The sequence below is a fragment of the Crinia signifera genome, chromosome 3 (assembly GCF_055691185.1).
Source record: "Crinia signifera chromosome 3, ASM5569118v1, whole genome shotgun sequence".
Taxonomy (NCBI): Eukaryota; Metazoa; Chordata; class Amphibia; order Anura; family Myobatrachidae; genus Crinia; species Crinia signifera.
In genome coordinates this window covers 70970363-70998280 of record NC_139219.1, presented here as the reverse complement: position 1 = coordinate 70998280, position 27918 = coordinate 70970363, and the positions used below count along the sequence as shown (strand labels likewise).

The following is a 27918-nucleotide window of genomic DNA, read 5'->3' as shown; positions in this document are numbered from 1 at the left end:
AGGTCCTGTGTGCAGCTGACTGCTTGGTGGATGTTCTTGCAGTTCAAGAGATGTAGAGTCACTAGATTTGCTAAAACTTCTAAAAGTATAGTTGCCCATAGCAGGTGTCCACACACCAGAATGATAAAAAATTTTTTTGCCATTTTCTGATCGATCGGCTGAAAAATCTGCATATTTTTATGATAAATGGTCAGATGCGCGCTCCCGGGCATCTTTTGTTAAAGCTTCTGATCGTACATGCTGCATGAAAGATCAGAAGCTTTATGTGGCGTACACACCAGGACGATATGGCCCAAAACGAGCCAATTTAGATACAATCTCGAACGATTGTATGTAAATCGACCGTGTTTTGGGCCATTTCGCTCCCCTTTTGATGCGATCCCGATCCGATGCGTGGCCCCGCGGGTTGTTAGGTCTTTTCTGAGATCCTACCTGCTGCAGGTAGGATATCAGAAACGACCATTGTAGTGGGTGCGAGTCGTGATCAGATTACATCAGGGGCTTTTTCTGTGCCCGTCGGCGGCTCCGTCAGCTCGTGAGCGGGTCGTATGTTCCTGTGATGACCCGCTCACGAGCAGGATCGTCCTGGTGTGTACCAGGCATTGGCAAAAGATCTATAGGAATGCAAATGGGATCTTAAGAGAAATCTTTGGTAAAGATGTGCACTTGCCTGAAATCTTTTGTCCAGGACGGACAAAAGATTTCAAGGCTAATTTATGCGCAGATCTGAAGATTGCAGTGTGTGGGCACCTTAAGAGAAATCTTGGTTGAGTAGTAGACTGGTGAGGGAAGGTTCTGTGTGCAGATGACTGCTAGGTGGATGTTCTTGCAGTTCAAGAAAGAGATATAGAGTCACTAGATTTGCTAAAGCTTCTAAAAGTATTGTTGCCCATAGCCTATAAATGCTTTCTATAGTTTTCTCAGAGAGCTATAGTAGAATATGATTGGTTGGAGGGCCAACCCCACCACTTTAGTTTGCCGAAACATTGGTAAATCCTACCCACAAATAGATGGTAGATTTGTGCAGTGTTTATACTTTACTGTCTCCTGGTCTCTACCTGTTTTTCTTGAGGAACATGTCAAACTTCCCTGTCAAATTTCACTTAAAAGGGGTGTGTTGCGTGTGCAGCCTACTGGATGTCTATAGGAAGGGGCGTCTTGGAACTATACATTTACTCCAATCTTGCCCCTGTGCAGAGTCTGGGTTTGAATGCTCAAACTACGGATTTAAAAAAAAAAAAAAAATCTTGCACCTCCAGTAGGCATCTGATTGTGGCAATAATGTAGTAACTCCTATATATGGTCAAGAGGGTGCACAGTACTATTGAATCACCCTAAAAAATGAAAGCCAACAATGCAAAGTTCATAAATGTATCATTTAATCTGATTTCAAAGTACGATTTTGTCCTTGCCAGATCTAATCTCCCTGTAATCAGAAAAAAAAAATAGAAAATGGAAAGACCACTCCTGACCTTGGTGAAATATTTTTTTTTTATTAAGGAAAGGAAAATATTTCTCTAAAGAAAAACATACAAGTTCAGTTTATACATGTGGAGTGTTAAGCCGCATGAGGACATGAAAGAGGAGACCACATCTTGGCAGTCAGGAACAGGAGTCCTAGAGATAAGAGTTGGTGCTGAGCGGTACATTTGAGCATTGTTAGCATATAGATAAGTGATCAGTAACCCAACACGCTTCAGGGGCCACATGGGGGGCCCTCTAACCTTCAAAAAAGCATAAATGACCCTTAATCTCACAAATAAGCTAAAAACATGCATTTACTAAGACTCCCTATCTGTAATAACATTTCCCAAAGGTTTCATACATCTCCCTTTAAAGTGACCAATGTTGCATTGTATTTCTCTGTATATAGAGTGATAATGCATCAATTTTTTTTTTTTTTTGTGATCTCTAGGAACAAATGCACATTTTTGTCTAGCCCTGGAATACTCAAAACATGCTAATTTTTTTTTGTACAGTTTTTTTAAATGTGTTTTCAGCTCTTAACAAATAAAATAAAAGTAATGCAGTGTGATCCACAGGATCAATTCCATGGGTGCTTCACCCAGATTTCCTTACATGCCACCCAAGACTCTCCTACTCCAGGGGTCTGCCAGCCAGTGATGTCACTAGGGGAGTGTGGACCACCACCAAGTTTTGCTGTTCAAGCCATGACCCTAAAATGGCTGCTCCTCCACAGTGATATAAGCCACATGCTGCACTTTGGCGTAACTGGTAGCACTCTGCTCCTGTCACCGTGAGTAGCTGGAAGCGCAGCCAGATAATTCTCAGAGGCAGCCTAGCACACCTCGAAAACTGGTCAGGTCACAAGGGGGGACTCCGGTGCATAGTGCAGTGGTTCCAAAACTATTTTCAATCATGGCACCCTAGAGTATCAGAATTCTTTTCACAGCAAGCCTAGGCCAAAAATTTGTTTGGGAGAAATTATGAAGTAAATATAAAATTCCATTCCATTACAAGTTGTGCTTATATGTGATCCTTAGGTACAGTTATGAGATGAGAGACAGGATTTGCTCCTCTGTTTGTCCTTATAGGCAGCAGCCACAGCACTGGCTTTGACTGTAAATAATTTTAATTGGTCCTGAACAAAGGGCACCCCTGCAAGTACTGAGGTGCCATGGCACACCGTTTGGGAACCACTTGCATAGAGTGTTGCTGACCCAAGTGATGTCCCTACTACTAGTGCTTATCTCAGTGTGGCAGGCCCAGTAACCTAGATCACTCCCTATCTTTAAGAGGCAGGGTCCCATTTCAATGGCATTAACATTGTAGTGAGGGTAGGGTGGGAGTACAAATGTACATTGCTGAACACAAGTATATCTGTATCTCTCTCTAGCCTACAAGTAGGTAAAATCTGCAAGAAAGAAAAAAGTCCCAATTTCACTGCGCTCTCAGATCTGCTGCCCGGTTAGTATCCAAGAAGCACCACTCCTCCACAATACCAAAAGGAAAAAAATGGGAAGTAACCAGGCGCTGATCTATTCTCTCTGTCTCTCTGTCTCTGTCTCTCTCTTTCTCCCTCTCCCTCTCCTTGAAATCCACCAATTCTATTTTCTGGAGGTCCTTATCGATGCCTATTGGACAACACTGACCTTGGTGTTAGTCCCTATATGCACGTAACGTTTTCTTTCATTCTGTGACCTCACCTTCATTGGCCATCTATGATACAGGGGACACAGGCATACAGTTTAAATCTTTACTGACCTGGGAACTGGTCCCTATGTGCCCGTAGCAGGTTCTTTAGGGTCTCTCAAATCAGGATACAAGGGATGACTGTTTTCCTCCAAAAAGTATTTATTCCACAAGAATGTTTTGGAAAAAAAAGTCATCCCTTGTATCCTGATTTGAGAGACCCTAAAAGAACCTGCTACGGGCACATAGGGACCAGTTCCCAGGTCAGTAAAGATTTAAACTGTATGCCTATATACAGGGGGTATCATAGATGGCCAATGAAGGGGAGGTCACAGAATGAAAGAAAACGTTACGTGCATATAGGGACTAACACCAAGGTCAGTGTTGTCCAATAGGCATCGATAAGGACCTCCAGAAAATAGAATTGGTGGATTTCAAGGAGAGAGATCAGTAGAATAGATCAGCGCCTGGTTACTTCCCATTTTTATTCTTTCAATATCTGCAAGAGTCCTTTAAATTTCTCTGTCCGGCCAGATTACACTGTCCCCTCGTAGCTTATTCTTACTGTACCCGGCTAGCAAAATTTCCTGGGGTGAACACTGGTACGTATACATTTTATCCATTCAGGCCCTGTAGTTTTTATGAGAAAATAGCCATCATACCAGAGTACCTTCAATGTTGTCATATAGGTATATATTCAATTGATGCCGGATCCATTTAGAAATTATTTTGACGGAATTAATCCGGCATCCATTATTCAATGCAGCAGCCAAATCCAGATGTCTGATTTGGCCGCTGATTGATGCTCACCCGGCCACCGCGGGACCTGGTGGGCACAGTGGTGGGAGGCGGCACGATTGCCCGGGAGCGGGCAATAAATAAAACTACATTTGCCTATGTCTGGGCAGTACATTACAACAGTATTGCTCAGCAAAGTGTTTGTCGGTTTCTAGAATCCTTTCACCACCCAAATTACTGTGCATGACAGTTTATAACCCTTGTGTACAGCTCCGCTTTAATTGAAAAATGGAGTAGGAATATATGGACTGTATAGGCTCCCCTATATTTGAGATTAGGTTCCCTTTTATTTGAAGCTTCCTATCTAGCAACCTTTCCTGTGAGAAAGACCACACTGATAATTACATAGGGTTTAGCAAACTGTTGCTAGCTATTGTCACCAACAAAAAGACTGGATTGGTATTATCATTTACAGAGTACCTTCTATAGAGGTAACCTATTGGCATTGTGTGTCTGTTTAGCAGGTTTGGCTTTTTGTGTGGGAGACGTGGTGATTAAATGTAGTAGAACCTACATAAGGGGTGGGCAATTATTTTGGCTGTGGGGCCATTTACCTATTCCAGTATATATGAGGGCTGCACATAAAATATCTTGTATATAAAATACCCATTGCAAAAAATGCTATTGTATTTTTAACAAGAATATGGGGTATGTATGAAGCAGTGATAAGGGAGAAGTATGCCAGGAAAGTGGCCCATGGCAACCAATCAGCACTGAAGTAACATCTATAATTTGCATAATATAAAATTATACAGAGCAGCTGATTGGTTGCCATGGGCCACTTCTCCCCTGGCTCACTTCTCCTCCCTTATCACTGCTTAACCTCTTCACTGGCAATCCCAAGAATTTTCTGGGCTATGCCTCAATGCCTAGACTGGCAATCCCGGAAAATTCTCTCGATTTTCCAGTGTTTAGCGCTGAGCAGTGCTGGTGAGTTCATCGCTGAACTCAGCTGGCGTCGGCGCTGCCCGGCTCCCTCTCTTCATTTGCTATTTGGCCATGCTAAAACTGATGCAGGGCATGCTGGGATGTGTAGTTCAACAACAGCTGGAGTGTCCAGGTTAACCATCACTGACCTAGACGATAATAAATAGAATCTGGTTGCCTATAGCAACGGGATACAGTCATGGGGTCACCAGCAAGTTGTTAGACAGTCATTAGGTTGACATGGGAGTTTTCACTTTTTTTTTTTTTTTTTAGTGCCGACAGGTGGTATTTCATGCCCTATGATCCAGTAGGGCGTGGCGGGAGAATAAAATAGTATGGCGAGGCACCGTGCCTGAAGCATGGCGAGCACAGCGATGCACTTTAACCTGTGCCCATGTTGACTGTGTCGACATTCGGGTTGAAAAACTCCATGTCGACCTTTTGACTGTCTACTTAATGACCCTGTCGACCTAGACTCATGTCGACATTCCTGCATGTTGACCTAGACACATGTCGACCAAAATGCAGGTCAACCTAATGGTGTTGACCAAATGACTGTCTAACAACTTGCTAGTGACCAACTGATCCACACCCATAGTAACATCCCATCTGAAATAGAACTCCAATTGCATTATATTTGTGTACAATGTAATGAGTATTACAATATATTTACGTGACCTGGAACCATTGTTACTGAGAAACCAACATGTTAGTCTGCGCTTATTTGCATTATGGGATTCGGCTCCTCCATGTGTTGTATTTCTCATGCTGCTTTTCATTGATAAAGACCACGTAGATGTGAATGTACTACAAAGGCCTCACCACAGGCTGCTCAGTCTGTTACAACTGCAATGTTCAGTTTTTAATAAATAAGAAGATGTAAGCCAGGTCAGCAGGGGTGCTTCACCAGGAAATCCTTTACTCAGGGCTTTTACTTCTCCTATATTTAATCACCAGCTGCTGGCATACACAACCCCTTGAATGCCCCCCCCCCCCCCCCCGCCCCATAGAGGTGAGGTGCAACGTTAGCCTTTTATTATATAGTGTATGTTTATGCATGTTATAGTGTCTGTCCATGTGCATTAAATATATTCCATAATTGCAGTAGTTTTACTGTTCTGCAGCTCAATTTTCTTTCCTGCTTGGCAATACTTCGAACTCCATTGTCAGGGGGCAATCAATGTCCTTTTACCATGCACATTGAAGGGTCATTCTGATCTAATCAGCCCATATTAGGGAGAGGTATCAGCAGTAGAAAAAAATAAGTAATAATGCCACTGTATAGGTCATTGGTACAACCTCACCTAGGCCCTTATTCTGATCTGTGCGGCCGGAGCCGCATACGTTGCTCCGGCCGCACAAACCAATCCCCGCCTACAATACGGATCGCCACGGCCGTCCGTACGCGGACGGCTGGCGATCCGCATGAAAATGGTGGGGCGTACGCCTCCACCATGGTGGGAGCTGCCCCCTGCATTCGATGGTCGGCGACCATCGAAGGCAGGGCCGCACGCTCCACCAGCTCCCGCAAGCTTAGACCACACGGACAATCGTCCGTGTGAAAGCTTGTATGGGGGCGGAGAGCTGACATCCGGCGATGTCAGCTTTCCGCCCCCATCACTGGCGTCATAGCCTCATTACCATGCATACGCCCCGCGTTTGCATGGGAACGCCCATGAAACGCTGGGCGTATGCATAGGGTAATGAGGCTATTAAGCCCCTCACGCCCCTATACGCCCCCTTTGCGGCGTATACATTTTTTGTGCTGCGATTTCGCCTGCACATGCGCAGAGTGACCTCTGCGCATGTGCAGAGTGAAAACATCGGCGGTACGGCCGCACGCGGGCCGTACCGCCGAGATCAGAATAAGGGCCCTAGAGTATTGTGTTCAGTTCTGGAGGCCATATCTCCAGAAGGATATAAATACATTAGAGACTGTACAAAGAAGAGCAACTAAAATAGTGCATGGCCTACATCACAAAACGTACCAGGAAAGACTAAAAGATCTTAATATGTATACTTTAGAGCAGAGAAGGGAAAGGGGGGACATGATAGAAACTTTCAAATATATCAAGGGTTTTAACAAGGTACAGGTGGGAGACATTCTTCACAGGAAGAGGAGCAGCAGAACACGAGGACATGCACTGAAACTAGAGGGAGGAAGATTCAGGGGAAATGTGAGGAAGAATTACTTCACAGATACATACAGTATCTTCAACGCGTTTCTCCGCCTTATTTGGGTCTCAGCGGCTTCCTCAGATACCTCCTGAGGAAGCCGCTGAGACCCAAATAAGGCGGAGAAACGCGTTGAGGGAAAACGGGGACTCTTTGTTTGGCAGCTATCGTTTTCAGAGCCGGTGGACAATCTTTGACATGACCGCATCTATCTGGAAAGCACCAGCGGTCGGAGAGTGGCACCGGGGTCTGACAGCCCTCCTCCCACCCAGCGTCTGGATCACTATAAGTATTATATCCATTATACCATGTGCACATAGGTGGGACTGGACTGTATTATTTACCAAGTTACTAACCATTTAAAAACGTTATAAGTGATCACTGAAGAAACTGAATCCTCCAAACGCTTTTGCATGCATGCAACTAACTACGTTTTACTAACCAGCTAAAGGGGATTACAGATCTTTAATATTTACGATCTTGTTGATGGCTGCTAATATTGTTGACTTTTAGTCATATTATTATATTTTTTTAAAGTGTTAAGGTTTATATTTTAAATAAATAAGGAAATTGATTTTGCACAGCGCTGCTTCCATTTTCTTTTGTATTTGTCTCCAATTCTCTAAGGGTTTTTGGTATTCCCCTTAATTAGAGACAGCTGCAGTGCACAATCTGCGCTCAGAATCCCTTTTTTCTGCTCTTATCTGGATATCAGCTGCCTGCCCTGTTCTCGGAGCAGGGTGCCCTGCTCCAAGTCACCAAAGAGTGTCTAAGATTGCGTGCGCTGCAGAAATCATTCGATGGTCTGTGACCGTTAAATTATTTCGGGCTGGCCTGCAAATGGATGTTTATGCAAAACATTAATTCACAGGCCTGCGGGGACAATCGCCATCCAGCGGGGGTGGGCGTTCACACGCCCGGCGGGCAGCAATAGTTGGCGAGTCAACCGGGGCCTGAATGTGGAGCGCAAAGCGCCTAGGTTTTCTTGTGATGAAGAAAATAATTTTCTTGCATCTGTGCTACTCTATGCGCCTCCTTGATGTGGAAAGCGAGACACCCCACCCCCACCAGCGTCTGTCAATTTGCAAATGGCCATTGCTGGCTGTGATTGCAAGGATGGCTCGCACATGTGCACTATGGACCGTGCGTGTTCATTCAATAATTGCTCAGGCTTTAAATTCGCAGTACAGCGACTGAGTCTAAATCTGGGCCCTAGTCATAAACGACATAGGCAAAGTTGAACTGTATTTACAGACAAGAAAGGAGGTAGATAACGCCCCACGGGTGCACACACTGATCGGTATTCACGATAACCTGGTTAATGATCTCATTATTGCACATGTCCTCTGCCTTTATTGCGTAATGCAGTGATTTTCAACCTTTTTACCTAGTGGCACACTAAGATTTCAAAATTGCCAAGGCACACCATGAGATCCCCAAAGGGCAAAACACATCGGCCCCCACAGGAAAAAAAAAAACTATGACTGCCATATAAAAAACAATCACACTGGTCCCCACAGGTAACAACAATAAAATACATTGGCCCTTTACATGAAAACAAGAGAGTAGTAAATAACAGTTGAGCTGGTGGTGGCTGTAAACTGGTTTGGGCATCTCTAGATCTGGGGGCACACTTGAGAACAGCTCAAGGCACACTAGTGTGCCACGGCACAGTGGTTGCAAAACACTGGCGTAGTGAGTACATGGCTCAAGGGTTGGTATCAGTATCCTGCAGGCTGATATGCCCTGTGGCCCCTATGCGTAATAACACGCGTGTCACACGTGTGTCACGGATGCCTATTTCATCTTCGCCTACTGATCTAATATCATGTGGTCATAAGCTAAATGTAGCCGCTTTTACTGTCCAGATCATTAATGCAATGAGTAGATGCGAAATATGGTCAGCACCTATTGCAGCCATGTTACTTGCTGCACAAAATATATTTGTATATAACTCTTATAAATACTTCAGAGGAACGAGGGTAATGGTTGTGTTCCTTTTTTTTTTTTTTTTTTTTTTTTTTTAGTCTTGTCAGGGAATCTAAGAAGCCAGCCATGTACACAAATGGGACAGTGGGGTGCTGGGTAGGTAGACCGTTACTTACGATGTTTACTTTGATTTAATTTTTTTTTTTTTTTTTGCTTTCTGGCCAAGCCGAATCATTTTACTTTTTACATTGACCTGCCATAATGGGTTTGTCAGGTTGTACTTAAGATGTGTCCAGTACTTGTTTTCCCTTTCCATGCAGTATCTATAAGTGGTGAAGGTGAAATAAATGTATGCATTAGCCATAGTGTTATTACTGTTTGCTCAGTTCAGTGCTCCCTATCTGCTTTCTTTGTACTGGCACAGGCTACCTCTTGTCTGCATACTAGTGTAACTGTTTATGTGCCATTAGAGGAAGCTGCTTTTCTAGTTTTGTCTCAGAAAGCATTTCTTTTGAAACCTCCCTGTTTTTTTTTTTTTTTTTCATAAGCAGTGTTTTTAATGATCCTTCTATCACCTTCATTAGGTATTGGAGGCATATCAATATATAGAGCCGTCTACCAACCTTTTTACACGATTTATCGGTCCGATGTATTGAAAAGTGTCATCGTATGGCTTTTAAATTCCGAGCAGATGCGCGGTCCTGTGTGCATCGGATCCAGAGGCTGTCACAGCTGCAACAAGGATACATAGGATCCCTAGGCAGTGAATGGCATCTCATACAAAGTATATTATGTGATGTAACCACCGGGGAGCCCGCATGCGATGCCCCGACCAAGTATATGGCCACCTTTTGTATGTACTGAAACCCACTTGTGTAACATTCCATATAGTCTGAAAGGGTTAATATTCACATGAGAATAATAAGAGTGGGTTAGTGTGATATAGAAGTATTTATTCACATAGCAATGTTTTGCCTACGCTGCCTTTGTTTTGTGGGTGTTTAATGTAGACTAGGCTTTTACAACCAGTGTGCGGCGACCGGTTGGTGTGCCATGGGGTCAGGGTGGGGAACAATGTGATTGTGTGTGTGTGTGTGTGTATATTTTCCCTGTGGGGTACAGAAAGTGTGCCTTGCCAGCTTTAAAATATTATAAAAAAAGGTTTCAAAATCACAAATAGTGCGCTCCCAGGTGGGCAGCAAATCTGCTGGTGAGATAAGTGGAGGTGATTCCACACCCCTCCTGAATACACAATAGACAAAAAGATATTATCTCCCAGCACTTTTGCGCCTCAACCCTTCCACATGTATATATAAAGTAAGTGAATTTCACAATAAAATCTTATCTTATGATCCAAATGGTCGTGTACTCCTTTTCTGTTCAGGTATCTCCAATAAGTATCATGCATAAAAGAGATATAAACATACCATCATAGCGTAAACAGATTTAATAACATATGGGTACACATACAAAAGAAAGATAAAATATCCTTTTGCAAAAGGACTGGTTACACAATTACCATATGAAATGGAGAACTTCAATTTGAAAGTTCTCTAAAAACACATATATATAAATATGACCAGGGAACCACTTCAGAGATGTAATAAGTAGGAGTGTCAGCAAATTACCAGATGTAGTTGAGAACTAGTAGCCAACTAAGTTCTCAAAATGGGCAAGATGTGCGACTCAGCGCTGGTCCTGGACTCCTGCAGTAAGTCCTTGGGCAGCGTTACCTCCGTCCTATTTCTGCTCCAATAGTGGGTCCTCCGTGGTCCTCTCCAATGACTGGCCGACGCGTTTCGACCACAACTGTGGTCTTTATCAAGGCTGTGAAGTGATCTGAATGAGTCCCCTCCGGCAATATTTAAAGTCCCGCATAGTTGCCGGTTATCCAATCAGGGAAGTTGTTACCCTCGCGTCAGCGCTATGACGCGTCTGACGCTGCGGCGGTCACGTGACCCGCTCCTGCCGGTCCGTCCGCTGATACGCTAGATGGATTACCAGCGTGTGGGCGCGTTCTTCCCTCATCAAAGATGGCCGATTCCCGCTGATACGCTAGATGGATTACCAGCGTGTGGGCGCGTTCTTCCCTCATCAAAGATGGCCGATTCCCGACTTCCGGATTACAATAGCTCTGACTACGGGACAGATTCTAACGTGACGCCCGCATGATCTGGGTCACGTGATCGCCGCAGTCAGCAAATGAAAACCAGAATATGATGTTATTAGCGGTCGCCATAGCAACCCTTCTCCTGGGTCTCCTCCTCCTCTTTCATCTAAATAAATAGTCAGATATAAAAATACACATTAAAAATCCACATTAAAAAACGGTAATCTATATAAATACTTTGTTTAAAAAGGACCATATAAAAAAGATTTATAAAAAGATGATAATTATATTCCACTGAATCAAAAGTGACATGTGCAAAGCGAGTGGGGAAGAAAAGAGAAAGGAAATTACAAAAACCATTTTAACTCAAAATCGGAGTTCAAGCCACCAGGTATTAAAGTGCCATATTCGTAGATTAATTGCATTTCTTTCTTTGCTAGTAGTGATGCAGTATCCTTATGTCTCATGCTGTTTCTCACTAGTTTGATACCAGCAAAGCTTTTAATTGAGTCGGTGGAGCAATTGTGTTTTAATTTAAAATGGTGAGATAGTGCATGAGTCTCCACCCCTTTCCTTATGTTTCTAAGGTGTTCCCCCATTCTTACTTTTAGGGGCCTAGAGGTTCTACCAATATACACTAGCTCGCATGTACATTTGATCATATACACAATATTGCTTGTATGACAAGTTATGAACTCCTGTATGACAGATTCCTTCCCATTGATCATGGCTTTTTCTATTTTACTGCCGCCCTCTCCTTTTATCCCTCGGCATCCCACGCATATCCCACATCTGTGGAAACCTTTTGTTCTTGTATATCCCTCCCGTTGTTTTGGGAGAAAGGCACTGCTCACAAGATTGTCCTTCAGGTTTGGGGCTTTCCTGTATATAAACGCTGGATTCTCAGGTAATACAGATTTCAGTATAGGGTCTTTTTTCAGGACCTTCCAATGCTTTCGGAAGGATTTCTCTATAACTTTGTTGTACATTATAGCCTGAAATAAATGCCCAATCATATTTGTTATCTTTAATTTTCGTTTTATTTCCCCTAGATAGTAGCATTTGTCTATCTGTGTCTTCCACTTGTGTCACTGCTTTCTCTACAAGATCATTTCTGTATCCACATTCATGAAATTTCTTCGTGAGGCCCTGTGCTTGTTCCTGATAGGTGCCATTGTTTGTACAGTTACGTTTGAGCCGTTTTAATTGGCCACTCGGAATGGAGTTAAGCCAATTAAGATGGTGACAACTATCGTAGTTGATGTAAGAGCCTGAATCAGTTGGTTTATAAAATGTTTTGGTGCATAATTTGCCCTCGTCAGGGAAAATTGTTAAATCCAAAAAGTCAACACTACTAGTGCTTATATTAAATGAGAATTCTATATTCCAAGAATTCTCATTTAGAGAGGTACAGAAGGTGTCCAACGACTCCCTATCACCGTGCCAAATAAAGAGCACGTCGTCAATGTACCTCTTCCAGGCCACCAGGTTCGCCCCATGTCTCTCCTTTGGCCAAATACATTCTAGCTCCCAGTCACCCATGAATATATTGGCATAACTAGGGGCGAACCTGGTGCCCATTGCAGTGCCGTTGCGCTGCAAATAGAATGTCCCATTAAAAAGGAAATAGTTGTTGGACAGTATAAAGGATACCCCTTCTTTAATGAGTTCCTTTACCTGTGGATTTAGGTCGCTTTTTTCTAAGAAATCCGTGACCGCCTGTATTCCTTTCTCGTGTTCAATAATAGTGTATAAGGACTTCACATCTGCAGTCACGAGGAACATTCCCTCCTCCCACTGGACCGTGGGTAGGAACCTAAGGACGTCCCCCGTGTCCTGCAGATGTGAGTCATTTAGTAGCACCAATGGTTTCAAAAAGTGATCAATGAATTCGGATAAATTCGCTGTGACCGAGTTTATACCCGCCACAATTGGGCGTCCCGGGGGATTTTTTGGATCTTTGTGCACTTTTGGCAACAAATAGATCACTGGAATTGTGATTTCTGTTGGAACAAGAAATTTTTCTTCATTCTCGCATAAAGTGCCATTTAGTACATATTTCTTGACTAATTTCTCTAGATCTTTCTGAATCTTATTTGAAGGATCTGTTTTGTTTTTTATATGCCAGAGAGTCGTCAAGGTGAGTGCTAACTGCTTTTTCATACCATAAACGATCCATTAAAACCACCCCCCCACCTTTATCTGTTGGTTTTATGATTAAATCCGAATTCTTTTTCAGTCCTTCTAGGGCCTTTCTCTCATTAAAACTTAAATTGCGTTGGAATTTTTCTGATTTTATGTCTCTCAGATCATCCTGTACTAGTGCACTAAAGGAATCAATAAAACTGCCCTTGACATGGGCCGGAAAAAATACTGATTTAGGTTTGAAAGATGTGAGTGGTGGCTCTTCATTTGTAGCACCTGGGTTATTTTCTTTCATTAGAAAGAATTTTTTTATACACAGTTTCCTGATGTACTTGTTAATGTCAACAAATGTGGAGAATTTATTGACAGGAACGGATGGAGCATACTTTAGGCCTCTTTTGAGTACCTTTTCTTCATAAATATTCAGTTTATGGGAGCTAATGTTAAAGATTTTTACACCTTTTTCGTCTGGATTAGAGACTGATTCACCAATAGGGTTTTGTTTTTTCTTCTTTTTCTTTACCACATTTTTTCTCTAATGGACGCTTCCCCCTTCTCCCCCTATGTGTTCTTTTTCCGATCCTTATCGGTTGTGTCCCCTCTCTCTGTGATGGGAGTGAAGTTGGCCCCTCTCTAAAAAAAGGGGATCCACATTTTCTGTCTGGAGGGGAGAGAATCTGTTCCTATCCCCTGTACGCCACCCACCATTTTGGGCTGTATCTCTGTTAAATGGACGTCTATTATAGTTGTTATGTTTCCAATTCTCTCTATAGCCCCCATTAGGTTCCCTATATGTCTCTCTTTGTCTGAATTCCGTTCTCTGTGGTTTTATGTTTCTATTAGGGTAATAGATATTAGGTCTTCTATTAATCTCTTGACGTGATCTGGATCTGTCCCTTCTGGGACTTCTTTTGTAATTCACCCTATTATATCTATTATCAGACTGATTTCTAACATAGTTCATCCCACGTTTTTTTCTCCTAGAGATTAGGAGAAAAAAACGTGGGATGAACTATGTTAGAAATCAGTCTGATAATAGATATAATAGGGTGAATTACAAAAGAAGTCCCAGAAGGGACAGATCCAGATCACGTCAAGAGATTAATAGAAGACCTAATATCTATTACCCTAATAGAAACATAAAACCACAGAGAACGGAATTCAGACAAAGAGAGACATATAGGGAACCTAATGGGGGCTATAGAGAGAATTGGAAACATAACAACTATAATAGACGTCCATTTAACAGAGATACAGCCCAAAATGGTGGGTGGCGTACAGGGGATAGGAACAGATTCTCTCCCCTCCAGACAGAAAATGTGGAACCCCTTTTTTTTAGAGAGGGGCCAACTTCACTCCCATCACAGAGAGAGGGGACACAACCGATAAGGATCGGAAAAAGAACACATAGGGGGAGAAGGGGGAAGCGTCAATTAGAGAAAAAATGTGGTAAAAAAAAGAAAAAGAAGAAAAAACAAAACCCTATTGGTGAATCAGTCTCTAATCCAGACGAAAAAGGTGTAAAAATCTTTAACATTAGCTCCCATAAACTGAATATTTATGAAGAAAAGGTACTCAAAAGAGGCCTAAAGTATGCTCCATCCGTTCCTGTCAATAAATTCTCCACATTTGTTGACATTAACAAGTACATCAGGAAACTGTGTATAAAAAAATTCTTTCTAATGAAAGAAAATAACCCAGGTGCTACAAATGAAGAGCCACCACTCACATCTTTCAAACCTAAATCAGTATTTTTTCCGGCCCATGTCAAGGGCAGTTTTATTGATTCCTTTAGTGCACTAGTACAGGATGATCTGAGAGACATAAAATCAGAAAAATTCCAACGCAATTTAATTTTTAATGAGAGAAAGGCCCTAGAAGGACTGAAAAAGAATTCGGATTTAATCATAAAACCAACAGATAAAGGTGGGGGGGTGGTTTTAATGGATCGTTTATGGTATGAAAAAGCAGTTAGCACTCACCTTGACGACTCTCTGACATATAAAAAACTTAAAACAGATCCTTCAAATATGATTCAGAAAGATCTAGAGAAATTAGTCAAGAAATATGTACTAAATGGCACTTTATGCGAGAATGAAGAAAAATTTCTTGTTCCAACAGAAATCACAATTCCAGTGATCTATTTGTTGCCAAAAGTGCACAAAGGTCCAAAAAATCCCCCGGGACGCCCAATTGTGGCGGGTATAAACTCGGTCACAGCGAATTTATCCGAATTCATTGATCACGTTTTGAAACCATTGGTGCTACTAAATGACTCACATCTGCAGGACACGGGGGACGTCCTTAGGTTCCTACCCACGGTCCAGTGGGAGGAGGGAATGTTCCTCGTGACTGCAGATGTGAAGTCCTTATACACTATTATTGAACACGAGAAAGGAATACAGGCGGTCACGGATTTCTTAGAAAAAAGCGACCTAAATCCACAGGTAAAGGAACTCATTAAAGAAGGGGTATCCTTTATACCAGGGGTGGGGAACCTTTTTTGTGCCAAGGGCCAATTGTATGGTGGAAAAATCCTTCGGGGGCCATATGTAAAAATTTCTCTTACAAATTGTCCTGCTGCAGCCATCACACGCTCCGGCAGCTGCCGCTGAATAGGACTGACAGTCTCCGGCTGCTGTTAATTAAGAGGAATCTCGCAAGAACTACCGACCTCTCGCGAGAAGTCCCCTGTACTTGACTCCCGGCAAAGCTGCTGGGTGGGTAGGAGGGCCACTCAGACCGGCTACGGGGGCCGCATACGGCCCCCGGGCCTGAGGTTCCCCACCACTGCTTTATACTGTCCAACAACTATTTCCTTTTTAATGTGACATTCTATTTGCAGCGCAACGGCACTGCAATGGGCACCAGGTTCGCCCCTAGTTATGCCAATATATTCATGGGTGACTGGGAGCTAGAATGTATTTGGCCAAAGGAGAGACATGGGGCGAACCTGGTGGCCTGGAAGAGGTACATTGACGACGTGCTCTTTATTTGGCACGGTGATAGGGAGTCGTTGGACACCTTCTGTACCTCTCTAAATGAGAATTCTTGGAATATAGAATTCTCATTTAATATAAGCACTAGTAGTGTTGACTTTTTGGATTTAACAATTTTCCCTGACGAGGGCAAATTATGCACCAAAACATTTTATAAACCAACTGATTCAGGCTCTTACATCAACTACGATAGTTGTCACCATCTTAATTGGCTTAACTCCATTCCGAGTGGCCAATTAAAACGGCTCAAACGTAACTGTACAAACAATGGCACCTATCAGGAACAAGCACAGGGCCTCACGAAGAAATTTCATGAATGTGGATACAGAAATGATCTTGTAGAGAAAGCAGTGACACAAGTGGAAGACACAGATAGACAAATGCTACTATCTAGGGGAAATAAAACGAAAATTAAAGATAACAAATATGATTGGGCATTTATTTCAGGCTATAATGTACAACATAAAGTTATAGAGAAATCCTTCCGAAAGCATTGGAAGGTCCTGAAAAAAGACCCTATACTGAAATCTGTATTACCTGAGAATCCAGCGTTTATATACAGGAAAGCCCCAAACCTGAAGGACAATCTTGTGAGCAGTGCCTTTCTCCCAAAACAACGGGAGGGATATACAAGAACAAAAGGTTTCCACAGATGTGGGATATGCGTGGGATGCCGAGGGATAAAAGGAGAGGGCGGCAGTAAAATAGAAAAAGCCATGATCAATGGGAAGGAATCTGTCATACAGGAGTTCATAACTTGTCATACAAGCAATATTGTGTATATGATCAAATGTACATGCGAGCTAGTGTATATTGGTAGAACCTCTAGGCCCCTAAAAGTAAGAATGGGGGAACACCTTAGAAACATAAGGAAAGGGGTGGAGACTCATGCACTATCTCACCATTTTAAATTAAAACACAATTGCTCCACCGACTCAATTAAAAGCTTTGCTGGTATCAAACTAGTGAGAAACAGCATGAGACATAAGGATACTGCATCACTACTAGCAAAGAAAGAAATGCAATTAATCTACGAATATGGCACTTTAATACCTGGTGGCTTGAACGCCGATTTTTGAGTTAAAATGGTTTTTGTAATTTCCTTTCTCTTTTCTTCCCCACTCGCTTTGCACATGTCACTTTTGATTCAGTGGAATATAATTATCATCTTTTTATAAATCTTTTTTTATATGGTCCTTTTTAAACAAAGTATTTATATAGATTACCGTTTTTTAATGTGGATTTTTAATGTGTATTTTTATATCTGACTATTTATTTAGATGAAAGAGGAGGAGGAGACCCAGGAGGAGGAGACCCAGGAGGAGGAGACCCAGGAGAAGGGTTGCTATGGCGACCGCTAATAACATCATATTCTGGTTTTCATTTGCTGACTGCAGCGATCACGTGACCCAGATCATGCGGGCGTCACGTTAGAATCTGTCCCGTAGTCAGAGCTATTGTAATCCGGAAGTCGGGAATCGGCCATCTTTGATGAGGGAAGAACGCGCCCACACGCTGGTAATCCATCTAGCGTATCAGCGGGAATCGGCCATCTTTGATGAGGGAAGAACGCGCCCACACGCTGGTAATCCATCTAGCGTATCAGCGGACGGACCGGCAGGAGCGGGTCACGTGACCGCCGCAGCGTCAGACGCGTCATAGCGCTGACGCGAGGGTAACAACTTCCCTGATTGGATAACCGGCAACTATGCAGGACTTTAAATATTGCCGGAGGGGACTCATTCAGATCACTTCACAGCCTTGATAAAGACCACAGTTGTGGTCGAAACGCGTCGGCCAGTCATTGGAGAGGACCACGGAGGACCCACTATTGGAGCAGAAATAGGACGGAGGTAACGCTGCCCAAGGACTTACTGCAGGAGTCCAGGACCAGCGCTGAGTCGCACATCTTGCCCATTTTGAGAACTTAGTTGGCTACTAGTTCTCAACTACATCTGGTAATTTGCTGACACTCCTACTTATTACATCTCTGAAGTGGTTCCCTGGTCATATATATATATATATATATATATATATATATGTGTTTTTAGAGAACTTTCAAATTGAAGTTCTCCATTTCATATGGTAATTGTGTAACCAGTCCTTTTGCAAAAGGATATTTTATCTTTCTTTTGTATGTGTACCCATATGTTATTAAATCTGTTTACGCTATGATGGTATGTTTATATCTCTTTTATGCATGATACTTATTGGAGATACCTGAACAGAAAAGGAGTACACGACCATTTGGATCATAAGATAAGATTTTATTGTGAAATTCACTTACTTTATATATACATGTGGAAGGGTTGAGGCGCAAAAGTGCTGGGAGATAATATCTTTTTGTCTAGCTTTAAAATATTGTTTGGTTTGCCATGAGTTGGTAAAGGTTGCCCATCACTGCTGTAGACTGTAAACCGTGCACATCTGTAGTGGCTCTTGTATATTCCCGATTGCTGTGCTGCTTGTTAGTCACTGAGAGAGCAGCCTGCACCGTGCTTATTTGCTGTATAATCTGTGTGGTAATGAGGGTGTGCCATGCTTTCACTTGGCATACAGACAGCAGAGCCTCCCAGAGGAACATTGCTCTACATTATGTAGCTGTAAATATCTCTATTAGACGCAGTTAAGGACCCCTGAAGACTCCAATACGAATAAACCTTGTAGCTCTCAGATTAATGATTAAACCGGTGTGGAGAATGCAAGAAACATTGGCCAAATTTAATATCTTGCTCTGTAACTACAGCTTTGTTCTCAGAGTATGTATTATTGTTGTTGTTTATGTAATAAGTCAGTACTAAAATAATACACTGTGCTGTACATTGAGGGAGTCCTAACAAACCTATTTTGTGCAATGATTTAAAGTATAAGGTAAAGATTGCCCGTATGATCTCACAATCTAATAAAGAGGTGTACACACGATGGCATGAAAATCTCCTAGAAGGTTAGACAAAATCTCCCAGTGTTTCTCCGGCTTAAAGCCCATACACACGGCGTGATTTTTATCTGTAGCAGCCCAGTTTCACCATTTGAGCTGCTTTCAGCTCAAAAGCCGCCCAGTGTGAACGCTAATGTGCGCTCCCACAACACCGAAGGCTGACTTTCATCTGCGGCTATTACCAGCAGACGGAACAGCTTTCCATAGCATGATGCTATGGAAAGCCGATCACAGCACCGAAAATCGCTGGGCAGGGGGAAAAGCGCCCAACAATTTAAGCGATCATCGCTGTGCAAACACGCTGGGCAAAAACACCCCTTTAGAAACCAACTCTAAGTCGGTATCTCCTAGCTTAGATAGACCGTGCAGGCAATGCAATTTCGACCACTAGATCATAGACTATCATTTGTTAGACAAAATCGCTTAGTCAAAATTGGCCATTACCCAATATTTCACTGTGTGTACAGGGAAAAAGTGCTACTAAGAACAGCTGTAGCTGGTGGGAAGAGTGCCTGTGACCATTGATCTGGGGAAGGCTTTCTCCTCTGTGCTGCGGGGGAGCTCTTCTGCTACCTGTTTTATATATACTACGTTTTGGACTTCCCCTTCCAGAAGCCCAAGGGGCAAATATGGGGACTGTAATAATGTGATTGTCAGTGGCATTATCACTCGATCGGGATGCGGGCAGTTAAAATATCAAAATAAATGCACCATGCACCAACGTCGAAATCACAATAGCTGGCGTTCCGGTCGCAACTATTGAGAAGGGGTTGGGGGGGGGGGGGGGTGCGGTAGTAGGTTGTCTTAGTAGTCTGACTTAGCAGTGAAAGTAGGATGAACCCACAGAAAAACTTTTTGTCTGTAAATACAGATAGCGGTTGCATAGTATTGTTTGCATTGGTAAGACTGCCTTTGTGAATTAATCTTTAGATCACAAATAACCTGTTCTGGTAGACTGGGTGATTTTAAATAATGGATTAAATAAACAAAGACATAACAAAAATGTTGTTAACACAATTTTGATAAGATAAATTCTCCCTGCAAACTCACTGTTCTGCATGCAACTAGGCCCACAGACAGCTGTCTGTGACACTGTTACAGTACCCGATCAACTAGGTAACATCGTAGACACACGACTACACATGCTGCATTCCTGCACTACAGAGCTGGCCCAGGTGTATGTTCGGTACTTGTTTCGTAGCACAGCGCCTGTCGGGTCCCATTGCATACTATTAGTTAAGGTATGTGATGGGACCCAATCTGACCCGATATTAGGGTTTTAAGAGCTTCCTATACAATTTTAACATCGCGTCGCATCGATGCCATTACAATGGCATGCGATGCAACGCGATTACACCCGATTTTACATTGTACAGGCACCCTGATGGTTGATTACAATGTTAAAAGCACCCCCGGACACCCCCCCCCCCCACACACACACTATCAATGCCAACCCGAAGCGGGGCGAGCGGCGGCGGTACGCATCCTCTGCCCTTTTCATACCCCCACTATCCACGTCGGCGTGGAGCTGACTTTATATAGTGTGGCGAGCCACTGAGCCCGACGCTGAATACATGTGAAATTATCCGCATCCTCACTGTGCTCGCCACGCTTCGGGCTCGGTGGCTCGCTGCGCTCACCACACTATATAAAATCAACTCCACGACGACGTGGATAGTGGGGGTATAAAAAGGTCGGAGGACGCGTACCGCTGCGCTCGGCACGCTTAGGGTTTGCGTTCATAGTGGCGTTAACAATGGGAGTGCATATAACATAGTAATCACCCATTAGGGTGCATGTACAATTAAAATATCGTTTTGATCGCATCGCATGCGATCTGGTCACATGCGATGCGATCAAAACGATGGCATAAGATTAAAATCGTGGGCGCCGTGCTAGGAAACCAGTACCGTATATGTTTTTTGTGCAGTTATGTCCCGTACAACGCTGCAAAGTCTGGTATTTTTTTTTGGCAAAAACATGCAGTGCAATTAGGACACACAAGACTATGCTGATTAATTTGATATAGGACACTTGTATGTTACGGAGTCTGTATAAGGAGCAGAACAGGATTTGGAAAAAAGCTGCTACATTGTATACAAATCCAGAAAATCGCTTTGTGCATATACACACACAGAGAAGCATGAAGATTCCCACATGACCTGGCAATGCCCAGAGAGGCTGTTTGGCATGACTGCGGTAAAGATAAATGAGGACACATCTGTACATGACTAAACCCAGTCTGATTGTGTGGGACAGATGCGATGATTAATGGGCACCCAGAACAGTTGGATTTCTGCACAGAACGCCCATTTAATTATTAAGGCAGTTTAGGGCCTGATTCTAATGTGGGAGTAAAGCAAAAAATAGCAAGTTTAGCTGGCCATACACTAGAACGCCGTGTGTGTGCTATGAAAAGCACATATGATCTGCTTACGACCGCAAGCAAAGCTGACTGATCATACATGCAGCAGGTATGATCCGTGGAGTGAATGTAGTGGAGCTTAATGTTATTTAAGTTGGAGACTCTGACTGAGAGGTATGGGGCACCACAGCCAACAGCTTGAAAGCAGGAATGGGATGAAGTAATTAGTTGGCATGTATTTGTGAAGTGAAAAAGTTGGGTGCGAGTGTACAGGGAGATTGGGTCAAATATGTTAACGGGTTAGGAATGGGCAAGGTCTTTGTAAGTGAGCGTAAGAAGCTTCTATTGGATTTGGAAGGGCAGCCAGTGTTTCGGCTTGTAGTGTTTGTGGGGGGCAATATACTCAGCCCAGCCTGTCCCTGCTTATCATTGTGTGAGAATTTAGGATGGACTGGACTGGGGCTCATGGAAGAAGAGAGGGCTTTGCAGGCATTCTTGTACTATAAACTGGAGTGTGAAAAAGGTATGACTACATTTTCACAACCTTTCATGCTGAGAAATGAGCCAGTGTGACCTTGTACAAGACCAACTTGATTTCCATTGTCATGTTCATGTAATGATCACCCTACTATAGAGAACAGCTCATTTAAATTAGGATTATTTGATTGGGAAAAAATACATATACACAAAAAAGGTCCATATTCCTCATTGCAGTATCCTAGTACACACGTCACTTTGCAATGTATACTTCCAGTAAAAGGAACCTGAGACCTGTGATGTTGCTATCTGTTTACTTCAGTCTGACCCGGACTCTTTTAATGACATTCCTTTATTAAGGAAATTCGTATGTTTCTACCCCTACTGAAGAGCTTTGCTCCCTGCCCCACACAGGTGCTGATGCAGGGTCCCAAGCAAGTCTGCCACAGTTGTGCTCACACTATGACAAATGCTTGGCTATAGAGCATGAGTATTGTAAAAATCACAATTCCTGTCAGCTGAATGGGCTTGTTCTCTGTGACGTATAGGGGGAAATTTACTAAAGGAAATTTGTAAAAAAAAATAGGTGTATTTGTATTTAGAAATACACTTATTTTTGACATTTACTATCCCGAAAATACGGCTATTCGTATTGATGTGCTACCAATACGAATAGCCGTATTTTCGGGATAGTAAATTTCCTTTAGTAAATTTCCCGGTACTTATGTAGTATCTGGGCGTCCGATTTAGAAATCGGGTCGGATCGGTAGCATCGCATGCGACCAAATGAGTCCATTTTAACATAGAATTCAATGGGAAAAAGGGGTCCTTTTCCTTTCCCCACTATCCTAGTGGGCATGGAGTTGGATATAAACCTGTGGTGAGCGTAGCGAGCCACCGAGCCCGAAGCGTGGCGAGCGGACACAGAATACTTTTTAAGAAATCTGCGTCCCCTCGCGGGGCTTGCTTCGCTCGCCACGCTTTGGGCTCGGTGGCTCGCTGCGCTTTATAACATCAACTCTATGCCCACTTGGATAGTGGGGAAATGAACAGGACCTTGTTAACATTGAATCCTATACAAAACCGCAACGCATCGCATTGCATGCGATTCGATGCAATTTTGCTGAAATCGCGTCGAATCGCATCTGATTGTATGCCTTAAGGTAAGGCATACAATCAGAAAATCGGCAGCCCAGATACTACATAAGTACCAATTTCCCCCATAATGTGAAAATTGTAATTGCTTTTCTTAAGGTGCCCTTACACGGTGCGATGTGCTCCGTGCGTTTTTGAACTAGATTGCATCGATATACTACAATAACATGCAATTTGATCTATAGACGATGCAGTTTAGGTCAAAATGTAGGTACTGCACATACTTTTTGTACTTTAGGATGTGATTTTGGCGAAAACCAACAATGTTTAGGATGTTTGTTTGGAAGTGTTTGCTTTGTAACAACATTTTCTTATTGCATTTGACAACAAAATTGCTCTGCACAAAATTCTGCTTTTAAGGTGTTTCAGGGTTGTAACTAGGGATGCCCATTTTTTTTTTTTTTTAAATCCTGGGAACCGGGATTGAAAAATGCTCAATCCTGGTATTGTCATCCCTAAAAGAAAAATGCCCCCATCCCCCACTTTAACTTACTTGGGGAAGCTGGGCAGGCAGCAGAGTGGAGGCAGTTGGTGGCTGTGACGCTATTGGTGCTTGTGTGCTGCCAAGAGATGTCTGGCAGTGGTGGGTTTCGGAGGTGCAGTGGTGCATGCATAGTCTATTCCCGAAATTAGACAAATTGAAATCTGGACATTTTGGGAACAAATACCGGGATCCCGCAGATTGGCACCCTAGTTGCAACTAAAGTTGTTGTAGCATCTTTGGGGAAGTTTTGAGGATGTCCAAGCGTTTGTGTGGGCACAATTTCTGGGTCGTAGGAGGTAGGGGGTGCTGGATTGTAAAACGTGGAAGATGGCCCCTTTTTCCTGCACCAGGAGAGTCTTAAAAGAGAGATAGGAAGAAGAGAAATAGAAAGAGGAGGGAGCAAAAGATGGGAGGGTGAGCGCGAGAGAGAGCAAGGGATAACACACATAACAAACCAAACACCTCACCCAATAAGGTAACATTATCCCTATCTTTTAAGCAGAGTAGCAGAATGCTATAAGACTGGCAGTCGTGTCGGATGATAGGAAGAGGACTGCACATTACAGACAAATCCTGCCTTATGCTGACACTTGTGTGGAAAACTGTACAGTATTTTACACTTATCCAAGTGTTGGTAGCACTGGGATGAATGCAGATGGGGGGGGGGAATAAATTAATTGTAGAGTAGACCAGAAAGATGCCTCATCTTTATTCCATTAATTCTATGTAGCGGGGTCTAAAACCGGCTGTTCCCCAACCAATTAAACTGATGACAATCTGCAATACCTTACAGGTAATTAATATAAAGTATCAGCCTGACCAGAGATGATAAATGCCTTGTAAACGATTACTAGAGGAGACCCATCTAAATCGATGGTTATTTGGTGCGCCTTCATTTCATGAATTTTTTACTGTAACAGAATCCTGCTTGAGATAGGGACACGTGCCGCATGCTATGTAAAAAGAAAGGTTCTGGTAGGTGTATTCTGACTTGGGCAAGTATCTATCCTTGACTCTTATTCATTGTCATCGCAAAGGGCAATTTACATAATCGGAAATTGAATCCATTTGCACACACCAGGTCTGACACTGAACTACATGCGTTATGTAGATCAGATGAATGATCTATCGTTATCCAAAATGCACTCTTCTCCTATATAGACTTTTCATGGGCACTTTGCCGCTCCGCAATGCCCAAATCGTTTCCCCCAATCCTTTTTTTTTTCTTTTAAACTGGCCCATCCACATGGGGAGACTATTGGTTATTCTAGCACCCTGCCTCTTTATAACCTGTGCAGTTCCTCTTCACTGCCTGGGGTGCCATTCTCTGCTGTGGTGCTTCTAGCACAAGTACGATCAGTATATCAGTGCTGAAATACAGACTACACTGATGGAAGCACCACAGCAGGGAGCGACTCCTCAGGCAGGGAAGAGGAACCGCACGGCTTTTAAAAGATGCTAGTTGCTAGGTTCACTGAACTGGAGTTTTGTGGATCCAACAAAGGTCCTGGGGCCTTGACAGGGATTATTACTAGGAGGCTGGAATAATGTGTGTCTAATGTATTGTTTCCCACTGTTCATGCACAAACAACACTAGCAATAGAGTTGATGTGACCCCGGACACATTGGGGGTGATCCATACATTATAAAGCCGTATATATCTTTGTCATCTGAGTAATTAATGTCAGGAGCCCTCTCTGTATATATCAGACAGCAGGTTGTGTTCCCTTTTCAGTGCTGCAAACTCTCTCAGTAGCATTATGTGCTTATCCAGTCTAAACATCATCACTGTGATCTTCCTGCAGTGCTGAGCTGTAATGACCTCTCGGCTGACCCATCATTGATGTGCGTACAGCAACCTTCTTTCTCTCGCCTATTCACGCAAATTATAGTCCAAGGGAGAAGGAGATTTGTCTGATTTATGGTATGTAAATTCAGGGCCGGTGCAAGGCACCAGAGCGCCCCAGGCAAGTCGGGGTGGGGGCGCCCCGGTGTCTACCGCCCGGGAAACCTGTCCTGCGGCGCTGTAAAGCTGGCGGCGGCAGCGGGGGGTCCCTGCAGTCAATAAGAAATAACAAGCGCTATCCGCCGGGCTATGCGGAAGCGCTTCTGTTTTGGAAACACTGGCCGCACGGCGCATGCTGATTGGCTGAATCTCAGCCAATCAGCGTGCAGCCAGTGTTTCCAAAACAGAAGCGCTTCCGCATAGCCCGGCGGATATCGCTTGTTATTTCTTATTGACTGCAGGGACCCCCCGCTGCCGCCAGCTTTTACACACATATACGCCGCAGGACAGGTACCCGGGCGGCAAGGGGGGGGCAAAATACCGCCCTCCAGTGGCCGGCGCCCTAGGCAAATGCCTAGATTTGCCTAGTGGTGGCGCCGGCCCTGTGTAAATCCATTTCATCGATGAAACAACATTGATCAGTTGTATGAGGAACCAGGACAATGTGTCCTTTTTTAGTTCTTCCGCTCAGAATTGGTTGCATCAGATTGTTGGACAGGCTCAACTTTCCTCTGAAGAAAGTGCTGTATAAATGATTGCTTGGTGATCTCTGCAGAGGGGTGTGAGGGGGAGTAACGACAGGCAATGTGATTGCTGCTACTTGGTACATTTGGTTGCACCCCCTCCACAGTGCACACAGCCTTTTAGTTGGGTCTTTGAAAGGTTGAAGGGTTTATGCTATAGGGAGTCATATATATATATATATATATATATATATATATATATATATATATATATATATATATATATATATATATATATAATCTGTATTTTTATGAAAAATGTGATTTTTCATATTCTGTTAAATAAAATGTTGAAAGTTTTTAAGGCTAATAGTCGCTGGTTACTATGTCTTGAGATCCCGATAGTGTAGGAGTTTTTTCTATGGGTGTACACTGCAATTATTCAGACAGGGCTTTAGTGAAACAAGTGGTACAGGGTGAAGCGTCTGTTCAGACACTGGGGACGGACATGGAAGGACTGTAACAGGATTTTTTTGTTAATGATGTGACCTATTTTTTCAACAGAAGATTAAATTCCACCAACTACTTTTATATTAGAAGCAAAGAGGATCATCTTCTGTGACTGCATCCCTCACACCCGCTGCTTTTCATTAGACGTTGCTAGATACCAAAAATACTTAGATTGATGTAGAAAAGAGGTAGACCCGTTAGACATGGTTTGTGCATATGATGTCTGTCCATACTTCAGTAGGGCAGGATCAATGCGAGAACATGCTGCTGTATTTTACCAATCAAACCATCCATGTATATAAGAATTGTTCATTTAACTCTCTGAAGATCAATCCGTGTTTTGATGTTTCCCTGATTATGTGATTGAGTAGCTTTCGTACATGGCCACCAGCTTTCTGGTACTCTTGTTCACATGTTGTCTTTTCACAGTGAAGAATTCCATTTTCTGTGCTGAAGATCCGGCGGCCGATGATATCGATACAATATCGATGGGTGCTGGCATCAAAGGGGCGGGGGGGGGGGTTGCTGCATGGAACTGCATTTTATCTGGAGATCGAAACAGAAACAGACTTGACTGCCAAGTCTCTATCTCTGCTTTCCATCCCGTTGCCACGGCCGAGCGTCAGGATCGAACCTGCATCGAATGCAACTAAACACTGTTCGATTTTTAGTTTCGATTTTGCCTCTAAAAGCAGAATCGAATCTAAGCGTGTGTACACCCCATTACACTTCTGAGACTGCGACTCCTTTATCTAAAGACTTATAGGGGCCTACACATGGGATGTGTGCTGAGCGATCTGTCAGTTCCAGTGTTTTCCAGAACACTGACCCTGACCGGTGATATAACTAGATGTAGCCAGCATGCTGGATCTTAATCGCCGAGTGCTAGCGATGCGCAGAGCTATCACACACTGAGGGATGTAGGGGCATATTAGTCAGATCCCTTAGAAAGTGCCCTGAAATCACCCCGTGTGTATGGGCCTATAGAAAGTGCCCTGAAATCACCCCGTGTGTAGGCCCCATTACAGTGATTTGGGGATGCCTGCTTTCAATTTTTTAGCTGTATGCAACTTTGCTACCTTATCTCTGTCTATCACACATATAAGGGGAGAGAGATAAAGTACTAATTAATCAGCCTTTGTCATTTTACGAGTGAGGAGCTGATTGGTTGGTACTTTCTCGATCTCCAAGCTTTGATAAATCTCCCTCACAATACTTCAAGTCCCCTTTACAGTTTACAAGTGAAAGGACTCGTGTTTTGGGGATTGTGATTGTGAAGACCTA

At 43.2% G+C, this 27918-nt stretch overlaps 1 protein-coding gene across 2 annotated transcripts in view; it reads left to right on the top strand.

The window, feature by feature from the left end:
- ABHD12 (abhydrolase domain containing 12, lysophospholipase) overlaps window positions 1-27918 on the top strand; it is a 94982-nt gene that overhangs the window by 29521 nt on the left and 37543 nt on the right. The gene's annotated exons all lie outside the window — the stretch shown is intronic.